The sequence below is a fragment of the Pristiophorus japonicus genome, chromosome 22 (genome assembly GCF_044704955.1).
Source record: "Pristiophorus japonicus isolate sPriJap1 chromosome 22, sPriJap1.hap1, whole genome shotgun sequence".
NCBI lineage: Eukaryota > Metazoa > Chordata > Chondrichthyes > Pristiophoridae > Pristiophorus > Pristiophorus japonicus.
Window position 1 is genome coordinate 3,612,897 of NC_091998.1, and position 14,154 is coordinate 3,627,050.

General features: G+C 41.5%; 1 protein-coding gene and 1 non-coding gene across 6 annotated transcripts in view; both read left to right on the plus strand.

Annotated features, from left to right (window-relative positions):
- LOC139234820 (ubiquitin carboxyl-terminal hydrolase 54-like) overlaps positions 1-14,154 on the plus strand; it is a 141,063-nt gene that overhangs the window by 65,627 nt on the left and 61,282 nt on the right. The window lies entirely within an intron of this gene.
- On the plus strand, positions 13,999-14,071 carry trnak-uuu (transfer RNA lysine (anticodon UUU)). Its single transcript has one exon. It is a non-coding gene; the product is annotated as a tRNA-Lys (tRNA).

Genomic DNA, 14,154 nt, shown 5'->3' on the forward strand with positions numbered 1-14,154 from the left:
GCCAAGATTCCATTGGCCTTCTTGATCGCTTGCTGCATCTGCATACTATCTTTCTGTGTTTCATGCACAAGTACCCCCAGGTCCCGCTGTACTGCAGCACTTTGCAATCTTTCTCCATTTAAATAATAACTTGCTCTTGGATTTTTTCTGCCAACGTGCATGACCTCACATTTTCCAATATTATACTCCATCGCCAAAATTTTGCCCACTCACTTAGCCTGTCTATGTCCTTTTGCAGCTTTTTTGGTCCTCCTTGCACATTGCTTTTCCTCCCATCTTTGTATCGTCAGCAAATTTGGCTACGTTACACTCAGTCCCTTCTTCCAAGTCAATAATATAGATTGTAAATAGTTGGGGTCCCAGCACTGATCCCTGTGGCACCCCACTTGTTACTGATTGCTGACCAGAGAATGAACCATTTATCCCGACTCTCTGTTTTCTGTTTGTTAGCCAATCTTCTATCCATGCTAACATATTACCCCCAATCCCGTGAACTTTTATCTTGTGCAGTAACCTTTTGTGTGGCACCTTGTCAAATGCCTTTTGGAAGTCCAAATACACCACATCCACTGGTTCCCCTTTATCCGCCCTGTTCGTTACATCCTCAAACAACTCCAGCAAATTTGTCAAACATGACTTACCCTTCATAAATCCATGCTGACTCTACCTAACCGAATTTTGCTTTTCCAAATGTCCTGTTAACTGCTTTAATAATGGACTCCAACATTTCCCCAACCACAGATGTTAGGCTAACTGGTCTATAGTTTCCTGCTTTTTTTTAAATGGGCGTTATATTTGCAGTTTTCCAATCTGCTGGGACCTCCCCAGAATCCAGGGAATTTTGGTAAATTACAACCAATGCATCCACTATCCCTGCTGCTACTTCTCTTAAGACCCTGGAATGCAAGCCATCAGGTCCAGGGGATTTATCTGCCTTTAGTCCCATTATCTTACTGAGTACAATCTCCTCAGTAGTGTCTCAAACGAGCATAATATGCTTAAACAAAGGGGACTACAGTGGGATGAGGGCAGAGTTAACTAAAGTAGACTGGGAACATAGACTAAATGGTGACACAATTGAGGAACAGTGGAGGACTTTTAAGGAGCTCTTTCATAGTGTGCAACAAAAATATATTCCAGTGAAAAAGAAGGGCGGTAAGAGAAGGGATAACCAGCCGTGGATAACCAAGGAAATAAAGGAGAATATCAAATTAAAAACCAATGCGTATAAGGTGGCCAAGGTTAGTGGGAAACTCGAAGATTGGGAAAATTTTAAATGACAGCAAAGTATGACTAAGAAAGCAATAAAGAAAGGAAAGATAGATTACGAAAGTAAACTTGCGCAAAACATAAAAACAGATAGTAAAAGCTTTTACCGATATATAAAAAGGAAAAGATTGACTAAAGTAAATGTTGGTCCTTTAGAAGATGAGAAGGGGGATTTAGTAATGGGAAATGTGGAAATGGCTGAGACCGTAAACAATTATTTTGCTTCGGTCTTCACAGTGGAAGACACAAAAACCATGCCAAAAATTGCTGGTCACGGGAATGTGGGAAGGGAGGACCTTGAGACAATCACTATTACTCGGGAGGTAGTGCTGGACAGGCTAATGGGACTCAAGGTAGACAAGTCCCCTGGTCCTGATGAAATGCATCCCAGGGTATTAAGAGATGGCAGAAGTTATAGCAGATGCATTGGTTATAATCTACCAAAATTCTCTGGACTCTGGGGAGGTACCAGTGGATTGGAAAGCAGCTAATGTGACGCCTCGGTTTAAAAAAAGGGGGCAGACAAAAGGCAGGTAACTATAGGCCGATTAGTTTAACATCTGTAGTGGGGAAAATGCTTGAAGCTATCATTAAGGAAGAAATAGCGGGACATCTAGATAGGAATAGTGCAATCAAGCAGACGCAACATGGATTCATGAAGGGGAAATCATGTTTAACTAATTTACTGGAATTCTTTGAGGATATAACGAGCATGGTGGATCGAGGTGTACCGATGGATGTGGTGTATTTAGATTTCCAAAAGGCATTCGATAAGGTGCCACACAAAAGGTTACTGCAGAAGATAAAGGTACGCGGAGTCAGTGGAAATTTATTAGCATGGATAGAGAATTGGCTGGCTAACAAAGCAGAGAGTTGGGATAAATGGGTCCTTTTCAGGTTGGAAATCGGTGGTTATTGGTGTGCCACAGGGATCGGTGCTGGGACCACAACTGTTTACAATATACATAGATGACCTGGAGGAGGGGACAGAGTGTAGTGTAACAAAATTTGCAGATGACACAAAGATTAGTGGGAAAGCAGGTTGTGTGGAGGACACAGAGAGGCTGCAAAGAGATTCAGATAGGTTAAGTGAATGGGCTAAGGTTTGGCAGATGGAATACAATGTCGGAAAATGTGAGGTCATCCACCTTGGGGAAAAAAAAAACAGTAAAAGGGAATATTATTTGAATGGGGAGAAATTACAACATGCTGTGGTGCAGAGGGACCTGGGGGTCTTTGTGCATGAATCCCAAAAAGTTAGTTTGCAGGTACAGCAGGTAATCAGGAAGGCGAATGGAATGTTGGCCTTCATTGCAAGAGGGATGGAGTACAAAAGCAGGGAGGTCCTGCTGCAACTGTAAAGGGTATTGGTGAGGCCGCACCTGGAGTACTGCGTGCAGTTTTGGTCACCTTAAGGAAGGATATACTAGCTTTGGAGGGGGTACAGAGACAATTCACTAGGCTGATTCCGGAGATGAGGGGGTTACCTTATGATAGATTGAGTAGACTGGGTCTTTACTCGTTGGAGTTCAGAAGGATGAGGGGTGATCTTATGGAAATATTTAAAATAATGAAAGGGATAGACAAGATCGAGGCAGAGAGGTTGTTTCCACTGGTCGGGGAGACTCGAACTAGGGGGCACAGCCTCAAAATGCGGGGAAGCCAATTTAAAACCGAGTTGAGAAGGAATTTCTTCTCCCAGAGGGTTGTGAATCTGTGGAATTCTCTGCCCAGGGAAGCAGTTGAGGCTAGCTCATTGAATGTATTCAAATCACAGATAAATTTTTAACCAATAAGGGAATTAAGGGGCGGGTAAGTGGAGCTGAGTCCACGGCCAGATCAGCCATGATCTTTTTGAATGGCGGAGCAGACTCGAGGGGCTCGATGGCCAACTCCTGTTCCTAATTCTTATGTTCTTATGTTCTCAGTGATTGTGTTAAGTTCCTCTCCCCCTATAGCCCTTTGACTATCCACTGATGGGATATTGTTAGTGTCCTTTACCGTAAAAACTGATACAAAATACTTGATCTGAACTTCTGCCATCTGAATATTCCCCATTACTAATTCCCCGGTCTTGTCCTCTAAGGGAATAACATTTACTTTTGCCACTCTCTTCCTTTTTATATACCTATAGAAACTCTTGCTATCTGTTTTTATATTTTGTGCTAGTTTACTTTCATAGTCTTATCTTCCCTTTCTTAAATCATTTTTTTAGTCATTCTTTACTGGCTTTTAATAGCTTCCCAATCTCTGCCCTCCCACTAGTTTTGCCCACTTTCTATGCCCTTGTTTTTATTTGGATATCGTCCTTTATTTCTTTAGTTAGCCACGGATGGCTATCTTTTCTCTTACGCCCTTTCCTCCACACTGGAATATATTTTTCTTGAGAGTTGTGAAATATCTTCTTAAATATACACCACTGTTCATCAACCGTTCTACACTTTAATCTATTTTCCCAGTCCACTTTAGCCAACTCAGCCCTCATACCTTCATAATTTCCTTTATTTAAGCTTTGTATGCTGGTTAGAGATCCAACTTTCTCACCCTCCACCTGAATTTGAAATTCAATCATGCTATGATCACTCATTCCAAGGGGATCCTTTACTAGGAGATTGTTTATTAATCATGTCTCATGACACAGGACCAAATCTAAGATAGTCTGCCCCCTGGTTGGTTCCGTGACATACTGCTCAAGGAACCCCTCCCTTATGCACTCTGTGAACTCTTTCTCAAGGCTACCCTGACCAATTTGATTTTTCCAATCAATATGGAGGTTAAAATCACCCATGATTTTTAGACAGTTTCGCATAACTTAATGGTAGCCATAAGTCTTCAGAATAACCCTGGTCGAGTTAATTTGTAAATGTTTGATGAGAGAATGAGTCCCAAGTCTGAGACAAGCAAACGTTGAGTCTTTGTCCCATATTTTTGATGTTGAGACAACTTTTTTTTTTAAACTTAAATTTGAAATCTCTTCAATCTCTGCAATCAACCAAGATGATACTTTTAGATTTGAAAAATAATCTTTAAAATATTTTGGTATTTGCAGAAAGAAGGAAGTGGAATGGGACTGCTCCTCTTGACCTCTGTACATTTGCTCATGTGCTTGCTGTGAGTTTCATGCAATTACCTATCCCTGTAATTGACCTGAGACTCTCTGCCTTCACAAGTCTTCTGGAACTTATATCAAACCTATACACAAGAAAAAAACTTAAATAACAGTTGCATAACAATTAGAAAAAAATATTTTGTGCAAAAAAAATCACTGTCGCTTTAAATGCTGATTTGTCTTGTATTGCAAACTAATAGAATTATTCATTCAGGCCCACACACACATCCGTCCTGGTTGCTTGCAAACTGAGTTTGTGTGTAAAAGATTTTTGGATTACAATACCATTGCCATTGGCTGCTAATAGATTTTAGTTTTAGCCTTGGGGCGGATCATTTGCGAGCAATATTACTTATATCCCAGTAAACATCTGCTGACAATGATCCAAAATCTCTTGGACTCTCTTAACTCAATTCCCCTGTGAAGTGCATTGAGACCCAGAAGAATAAAGCTACAATCTTAGAGAAATTGTGTGTATTAAGAAAAATACTTGGGTTATGAACCAGCCATTCGCATCGACAAAGTGACTGATACCTGTAATATTAAACTAACCAAGCATCAAAGTAATGCTGCGATAAACTTTAAACTTGGAGAAACTTGAAATAAGCACTCCATGAGACCGGTCAAGCCTCACTGCCCATCAGGGGATTAATTTTTGACTCTCAAGAAAGTAATTAAGTACAATTGGAGATTGGTACGAATTTGCCTGTTGAATTTTGTTGCAGCTGATCAAAGCTCATGACCATAATATCCTGAAGTAATTGCACTTCAGCAATGCAATGAAAGCCAGAGAAGTCATTAGAGGACTGTGTAATTGCATATAAACACTGCAGATTTTATTTGAGGGTTATCTCAGAGAGCTGGTGACTTGCAGCTGACAGATGTGAGAAGGAAAGTTGAAATACACAAAGCAGGCATTACACACTCATGGTTCCTACAATCACTTGAACTTCCTCTCTCAACCGCTCGGCGCCTTTATTTCTCTCAAAAATCCCAAGTCCCATCTCTTCAACCAATCTTTCGGGTCAATTCATAACTTCTCCACTAAGGCTCTACATTTCTTTACTTCCTCTGAAATGTCTTGAGACATTTTTCTGTACTCCAGATGCAATATTAGAGTATCTTGAGATAATTGTTTACAGCTCAAAGTGCAACCACTTCTGTAAATTTAGATGATAGTAAACCTTTCATGTTTTTGCAACCCACACGTATTAATCCTTGTTCTTTCCCATTGATCATGCCCATCTGGATCCAACGAAGACATATTTGAATATTTTCTTAATGGCGAGACAAGAAACTGGGGAAGAGCGAAAGGCTTTAGGTATCCCGATACACATCACTAGAAGGTAGTGTATAGGGACAAGAATTGATCAACGGGGCTAATGGAATGTTGGCCTTTATCTCAGAGGGTGGGAATACAAAGGGGAGAAAGTTGTGCTTCAGTTGTACAGAGCCTCAGTCAGACCCTATCTGGACACTGAGTTCAATTCTGGGCACCACACCTCAGGAAGGATATATTGGCCTTGGAGGAGGTACAGCATAGATTTACTAGAATGATAATGGGGCTTAAAGGGTTCAGTTATAAGCACAGGTAGCTTAAACTTGGGTTGTATTCTGTTGAGTTTAAAAGGTTGAGGGGTGATCTAATTGAGGTGTTTAAAATAATAAAAGATTTCGATAGAGAAGCTATTTCCTCTGGTCGAGAAGTCCAGGACAAGGAGCGCAATGTTAACATTTGAACTAGGCCATTCAGGAGTGAAATCGGGAATCATTTCTTCACAACAAAGGTGGGAGAAATGTGGAATTCTCTCCCCCCAAAAAGCTCTTGATGCTGGTTCAATTAAAAATTTCAAGATTGACATCGACAGATTTTTGTTGGGTAAGGGTTTCAAGGGCTATGGATCAATGGCGGTAAATGGGGATGAGGTACAGACCTGCCATGATCCAGTTGAACATAGGAACCAGCCCAGCAGCTTTTCCTCAGTTCCAATGGTGACCTGCATGAAAGACTATTTAAGTTGAGTGAAAACGTGTTTTCTTAATATTGAACGAGTGTTGAGGGTGAATTTCTGCAGTCAGAAGCTTAACTTAATAAAACTTTATCTAACAGCGAAGGGGGGCGGGGGGTGGGGGCGGGATCTAAGATTAATATTTAAAAGGGAAACTTTTTTTAAACTACCAAAAAATAGGTACTAGCTATGCCACGAGAATTTAGAGTTTATCAGCAAGAAGAATGAAGCCAATTGTGAGTTATAAATAGTTTGTCTTTAACGATTAATGTTTCTGATGCCTCCTTTCATATTTTCTATATTGCAGCCGTTCGAGCCTGTCTGCAGGAATGACTCGAGCACTTGTGCGTTATAGATGATTTCTCATTTATGACTAATGGTATTTATTGTGTTATATAATGGGCTGGATTCCAGGTTTTAATTCCAAATCTGAAAGGCTGCAGAACTGAACAAACCACACGGAGGTCTGGTGACCTCGGATTGGTATTGGCTTAGAACTTCTGTGGTGTTGTGCTCCAGTGAATCCTCGATCCTGTTGTGATGGTTTTTGCTTTGTTTATGTGCAACAACAGAAATGAGAGCCTTTTTTCAAGTACAGGGTATATGCAGTTAAGTCAACCTTTTAAAGTGTGAAATAAAATAATTTTTCTGTTGATCATCTTTGATTATTAATTCTGAGCACATAGATTCTGTAAGGAGACCAGATTTAGAACCCCTAATTTTAATCATTTGTCTACGACCAGATTCTAACACGGGCACTTCCCAGTTTGTGGACAAGTGCCCTGCTAGAAACCAAGCTCGGCTACAGATGGGGAGAATTGAGCTGGAATCTCTGGTCTCTCCATTAGCTTGTCTTAGCCAGGGCACAACTCAGAATGTTATCAGCCCTGGCTCAGTGGCAGCACTCTTGCCTGAGTCAGAAGGTTGCCAGCATGCAGGACATATATATTCAACTATAGCAGGAATCACAACTGAACCCAATTCTATACTCATCTGACATTGATGCTTTCAAGCAGGAGTCAATAAAAGGCATTCCTGAATGGGAACTCCTTAATCCCTGACTCTAACCCAGGGATGCTGAGGCCAATCATCGGAAGAAAGAACTTGTATTTATATCGTGCTTTTCTCATCCTTGGATCGTTCCATAGCGCTTCACAGCCAGTGAATTGTAATCACTGCTGAAATAGGCAAACATGGCAGCCAATGAACACAGGAAGGTCCCACAAACAACTTGCTTGTACATGAAGAATGGCCACTTGGGTGATGTCATCGAGAGTCTCTGCTGCCTCTTGGAACTGTAATCCTGAAAGAGTTGCTGCCATTGGAAGAGAAGGGGAAAATAAAATTATGTGTAACCTCAACTGAGCAGAAAATGTCAATGTTGAAATACCTGCACAAATTGGTTCTTCAGTAAAGCCTCAGTGTTAAGTGTGTGATTTCAGTGCAGTCTGAGCCAATTCATTGGTTCCTTTTGTAGATTAATCTTGTAATGGACATGGCATTTGCATTAGATTATCTGTAAACGAGTTAAACATTTGACTATGCCCTGGCTTTGATCTGTGATGTGATGCGTTGTCTCTTTCCTGTTTTCAAATATTTCTTATTACATCAAATAAACTGAAGACTTTTCCAAAAAAGAAAAAATCGACAAAAACAAACATTCAGGATGCTGGTTTTACACTGACTGACCAAATACTCCAGTCACCTGTACAATTCACATGGAGATAGCCAACAGAAATTCTCAAAGGTAGCTTCTGCAGAAATTTCAAAATAATTACAATTACTCTTAGCATTTGCGTTTTGCTCTTCAAGCCCATGGCTCCACTTGAAAATGGATCTGCAAAATGTATGTCTATGATTTAATCTGACTTAACAAACTGTTGGAAAATATGCATCATCTGAATTAATATTGTCTGGTTTTGATAACAGTAGAATTTGTAGGAAAAAGAAAAAACTTTATCTCTCTTCCTTTTCTTGGTGTAAAGTATAATGGCAAATAATTTTCCACTTGAAAATATCTACTGCCATTTTACAAGAATAATTTTGAATTGGAGTTTGAGAAGGTGAGAAAGAGGGGATAGCAACTTCATTTAATCGAGTTGAAATAATTTTCTTGAAACCAACTTGCTGTTAACCTAGTCTCTGGAGTGTCCTTGGCTAAATTTGGAAGCTGGACCCTTCGTGTTCATGTTATTGATGCTGCGGCTATTTAGCAAAGTGCAAATTACACAACAATGCCAACAAAATCGTAGCAGCAGTTGGTACGGTAAAACAACTTCTCTAGTTGCTATGGGATTTATCATTTATCTCTTGAAGATCTGGTTTGTTTGAGATCTGGAGCTTGGTAAAACTTCTGAAATTGCTTCTGTGTTTTAGTTACCTTTATTTCATTTTGTGTAAGTGTTTATTACTGACCCTTTCATCTGGATTCTGGCCTGCACTGAATCTGGAAAAATGTTCTGTCGACATAAGAGTGACGTTTGTTTTGATGCGAAGGTCTGTTTTGAATGAAAGTTACTTCACGTACACCACAAGAATGTTTCTTGGCAGGAAGGACAAAGAAGTACATTGATTAAATTGAAGTAGTGTTGCCATTAATATTTTCCTCCAAAGTAAGAGACGGTAAGCTGGATGCTGTGTCCTCATTGAATGCCAGTGAGACAGTGCAATGTTATGTCCTAAAGTTGCATTTATATTGCGTGTAATTCAGCTGGTGCCAATCTGAGAGTGAACTAATCATAGAATCATCGAATGGTTGAAGCACAGAAGGCCATTCAGCCCGTCGAGCCTGTGCCGGCTCTCTGCAAGAGCACCTCAGCTAGTCCTGCTCCTCCTGCCCTTTCCCTGTAGCCCTGAAAAATGTTTTCACTCAGGTACTTCTCCAATTCCCTTTTGAAAGCCACGATTGAGTCTGCCTCCACCACCCTTTCATGCAGTGCATTCCAGATCCTAACCACTTAGTGCGTAAAAAGTTTTTCCTCATATCATCTTTGGTTCTTCTGCCAGTCACCTTAAATCTCTGTCTTCTGGTTCTCAACCCATCTGCTAATGGGAACAATTTCTATCTACTCTGTCTAGGCTTCTATGATTTTGAACACTTATATCAAATCTTTTCTCAGCTTTCTCTGCTCTCAGGAGAACAATCCCAGCTTCTCCAGTCTATCCACGTAACTGAAGTCCCTCATCCCCAGAACCATTCTTGTAAATCTTTTCTGAACCCCCTCTAAGTCCTTCACATTCTTCCTCAAGTGCGGTTCCTAGAATTGGACACACTATTCCATTTGAGGTCAGACCAGTGCTTTATAAAGGTTCTTCATAACTTACTTGCTTTTAACTCTCTGCCTCTATTTATGAAGCCCAGGGATCCTGTATGCGTTTTTAACCTCTTTGTCAGCCTGCCCTGCCACCTTCAACGATTTGTGCACATATACCCCAGGTCTCTCTGTTCATGCACTCCCTTTAGTTTATATTGCCTCTCCTTGTTCTTCCGACCAAAATGTATCATTTCGCACTTTTGTGTTAAATTTCATCTGCCACGTGTCTGCCCATTCCACCAGCCTGTCTATGTCCTCTTGACGTCTGTCACTATCCTCTTTACTGTTCACTATACTTTTAAGTTTTGTGTCATCTGCAAATTTTGAAATTGTTCCGTGTACACCCAAGTCTAAGTCGCTAATATATATCCAGATCCTGGGAAATCCCACTGTGTGCCTTCCTCTAGTTCGATAAACAACTGTTTACCACTACTCTCTCTTTCCTATCACTTAACCAATTTTGTATCCATGCTGCCACTGTCCCTTTTATTCCATAGGCTTCAACTTTACTGGTAAACCTATTATGTGACACTTTACCAAACGCCTTTTGGAACACCATGTACACCACATCAACCCTCTCTGTTCCCTCATCAAAAAACTCAAGAAGTTGCCAGGTTTGATGTGATTAGGGTCAGGTAAGAACATAAGAAATAGGAGTAGGCTATTTGGCTCTTTGAGCCTGCTCTGCCATTCAATAAGATCATGGCTGATCTTCTATTTCAACTCCACCTTCTTCCACTGTCTCCATGTTCCTTGGTTCCTTTTGTATCCAAAAATCTATTGATCTCTGTCTTGAATATACTCAATGACTGAGCATCCATAGTTCTCTGGGGTAGAGAATTTCAAAGATCAACAACCTTTGAGTGAAGAAATTTCTCCCCAACTCATTCCTGAATGGCTAACCCCAAGTTCGATACTCCCCAGCGAGAGGAAACAACCTCCTGCGAAGATCAATTTTTAACTGGCTTTTCCCATTGATTGGTCGCAGCGAATCCAGTAAGTGTACTTTTGCATTGCTGTCAGCTGTGTAAGATCAGTGCGTCTGGAGCTGGCCTCACTCAATCCATGATAAAAGAAGCTGCAACTGTTCAACCTGGCATTCATGGGCCTCATTCCAAGATTTGTAATGGCTGGCACTTGGGTTATTGATAGATTATTATAAAATTTCGTACCAAGTTGGGTTGCTGGACCTAGTTACAGAGCTTATCAGCTCAGTAAAACCAAAGATGTCAAAGATGCTTATTGCTCTCCACTTGCATTTTAAAAATGCTCTTGGGTTTAAAGTAATTTGCATACTTTTTTTTAAGACATTGTAAAAACTCGAGTTATGGAAGTACACAACAGGTCAATCAGGACCTGTAAATTGAGATTTTCCTCCTGACAGATGCAGATTATGTACTTGTGTACTTCAGCATTTCCTGTTTTATTTCAGATTCCAGTATTGGCAGACTTACCTTTGTTAATAATAGAAACATAGAAAATAGGTGCAGGAGTAGGCCATTCGGCCCTTTGAGCCTGCACCACCATTCGATAAGATCATGGCTGATCATTCACCTCAGTACCCCTTTCCTGCTTTCTCTCCATACCCCTTGATCCTTTTAGCCGTAAGGGCCATATCTAACTCCCTCTTGAATATATCCAATGAACTGGCATCAACAACACTCTGCAGCAGGGAATTCCACAGTGAGTGAAGAAATTTCTCCTCATCTCAGTTCTAAATGGCCTCCCCCTTATTCTAAGCCTGTGTCCCCTGGTTCTGGACTTCCCCAACATCGGGAACAATCTACCCGCATCTAAACTGTCCCGTCCTGTCAGAATCTTGTATGTTTCGAAGAGATCCCGTCTCATCCTTCGAAACTCCAATGTATAAAGGCCCAGTTGATCCAGTTTCTTCTCATATGTCAGTCCGGCCATTCCGGGAATCAGTCTGGTGAACCTTCGCTGCACTCCCTCAATAGCAAGAACATCCTTCCTTAGATTAGGAGACCAAAATTGAACACAATATTCCAGGTGAGGCCTCACCAAGGTCCTGCACAACTGCAGTAAGACCTCCCTGCTCCTATACTCAAATCCCCTAGTTATAAAGACCAATATACCATTTGCCGCCTTTAACACCTGATGAACCATGACACCCAGGTCTCGTTGCACCTCCCCTTTTCCTAATCTGCCACCATTCAGATAATCTGTCTTCGTGTTTTTGCCCCCAAAGTAGATAACCTCACATTTATCCACATTATACTGCATCTGCCATGCATTTGCCCACTCACCTAACCTGTCTAAGTCACCCTGAAGCTTCTTAGCGTCCCCCTCACAGCTCACACCGCCACCCAGTTTAGTGTCAGCTGCAAACTTGGAGATATTACACACAATTCCTTCATCCAAATCAATGATGTATATTGTAAAGAGCTGGGGTCCCAGCACTGAACCCTGCGGCACCCCACTGCTCACTGCCTGCCATTCTGAAAAGGACCCATTTATTCCGACTCTCTGCTTCCTGTCTGTCAACCAGTTCTCTATCCACGCCAATGCATTACCCCCAATACCATGTGCTTTAATTTTGCACACCAATGTCTTGTGTGGGACCTTGTCAGAAGCCTTTTGAAAGTCCAAATTCACCACATCCACTGGTTCTCCCTTGTCCACTCTACGTTAAATTTCTCAAAAAATTCCAGAAGATTTGTCAAGCATGATTTCCCCTTCATAAATCCATGCTGACTTGGACCGATCCTGTCACTGCTTTCCAAATGCGCTGCTATTTCATCCTTTAATAATTGATTCCAACATTTTCCCCACCACTGATGTCAGGCTAACCGGTCTATAATTATCCGCTTTCTCTCCCTCCCTTTTTAAAAAGTGGAATTACATTAGCTACCCTCCAGTCCATAGGAACTGATCCCGAGTCGATAGACTGTTGGAAAATGATCACCAATGCATCCACTATTTCTAGGGCCACTTCCTTAAGTACACTGGGACGCAGACTATCAGGCTCCAGGGATTTATCGGCCTTCAATCCCATCAATTTCCCGAACACAATTTCCCGCCTAATAAGGATATCCTTCAGTTCCTCCTTCTCACTAGACCATCCGTCCCCTAGTACTTCTGGAAGGTTATTTGTGTCTTCCTTCGTGAAGACAGAACCAAAGTATTTGTTCAATTGGTCTGCCATTTCTTTGTTCCCCATTATAAATTCACCTGAAGCCGACTGTTTTCACTAATCTTTTTCTTTTCACATATCTATAGAAGCTTTTGCAGTCAGTTTTTATGTTCCCGGCAAGCTTTTTCTCGTACTCTATTTTCCTCCTATTAATTAAACCCTTTGTCCTCCTCTGCTGAATGCTAAATTTCTCCCAGTCCTCAGGTTTGCTGCTTTTTCTGGCCAATTTATATGCCTCTTGCTCAGATTTAACACTATCCTTAATTCCCCTTGTTAGTCACGGTTGAGCCACCTTCCCTGTTTTTTTTTACTTTAGACAGGGATGTGCAATTGCTGAAGTTCATCCTTGTGATCTTTAAATGTTTGCCATTTCCACCGTCAGCCCTTTAAGTATCATTTGCCAGTCTACTCTAGCCAATTACAACAAAAGAACATAAGAATTAGGAACGGGAGTAGGCCATCTCGCCCCTCGAGCCTGCTCCGCCATTCAACAAGATCATGGCTGATCTGGCCGTGGACTCAGCTTCACTTACCCGCCCGCTCCCCATAACTCTCAATTCCCTTATTGGTTAAAAATCTATCTATCTGTGATTTGAATACATTCAATGAGCTAGCCTCAACTGCTTCCCTGGGCAGAGAATTTCATAGATTCACAACCCTCTGGGAGAAGAAATTCCTTTTCAACTCGGTTTTAAATTGGCTCCCCCGTATTTTGAGGCTGTGTCCTCTAGTTTGAGTCTCCCCGACCAGTGGAAACAACCTCTCTGCCTCTAACTTGTCTATCCCTTTCATTATTTTAAATGTTTCTATAAGATCACCCCTCATCCTTCTGAACTCCAACGAGTAAAGACCCAGTCTACTCAATCTATCATAATGAGGTAACCCCCTCATCTCCGGTATCAGCCTAGTGAATCGTCTCTGTACCCCCTCAAAGCTAGTATATCCTTCCTTAAGTAAGGTGACCAAAACTGCATGCAGTACTCCAGGTGCGGCCTCACCAATACCCTGTACAGTTGCAGCAGGACCTCCCTGCTTTTGTACTCCATCCCTCTCGCAATGAAGGCCAACATTCCATTCGCCTTCCTGATTACCTGCTGCACCTGCAAACTAACTTTTTGGGATTCATGCACAAGGAGCGTTAGAGCCTGGATAGCTCAGTCGGTAGAGCATCAGACTTTTAATCTGAGGGTCCAGGGTTCAAGTCCCTGTTCGGGCGTTGTGTTTAAAGCACGACTTTTACCAAAAAGAGTTTCATGCACAAGGACCCCCAGGTCCCTCTGCGCCGCAGTATGTTGTAAT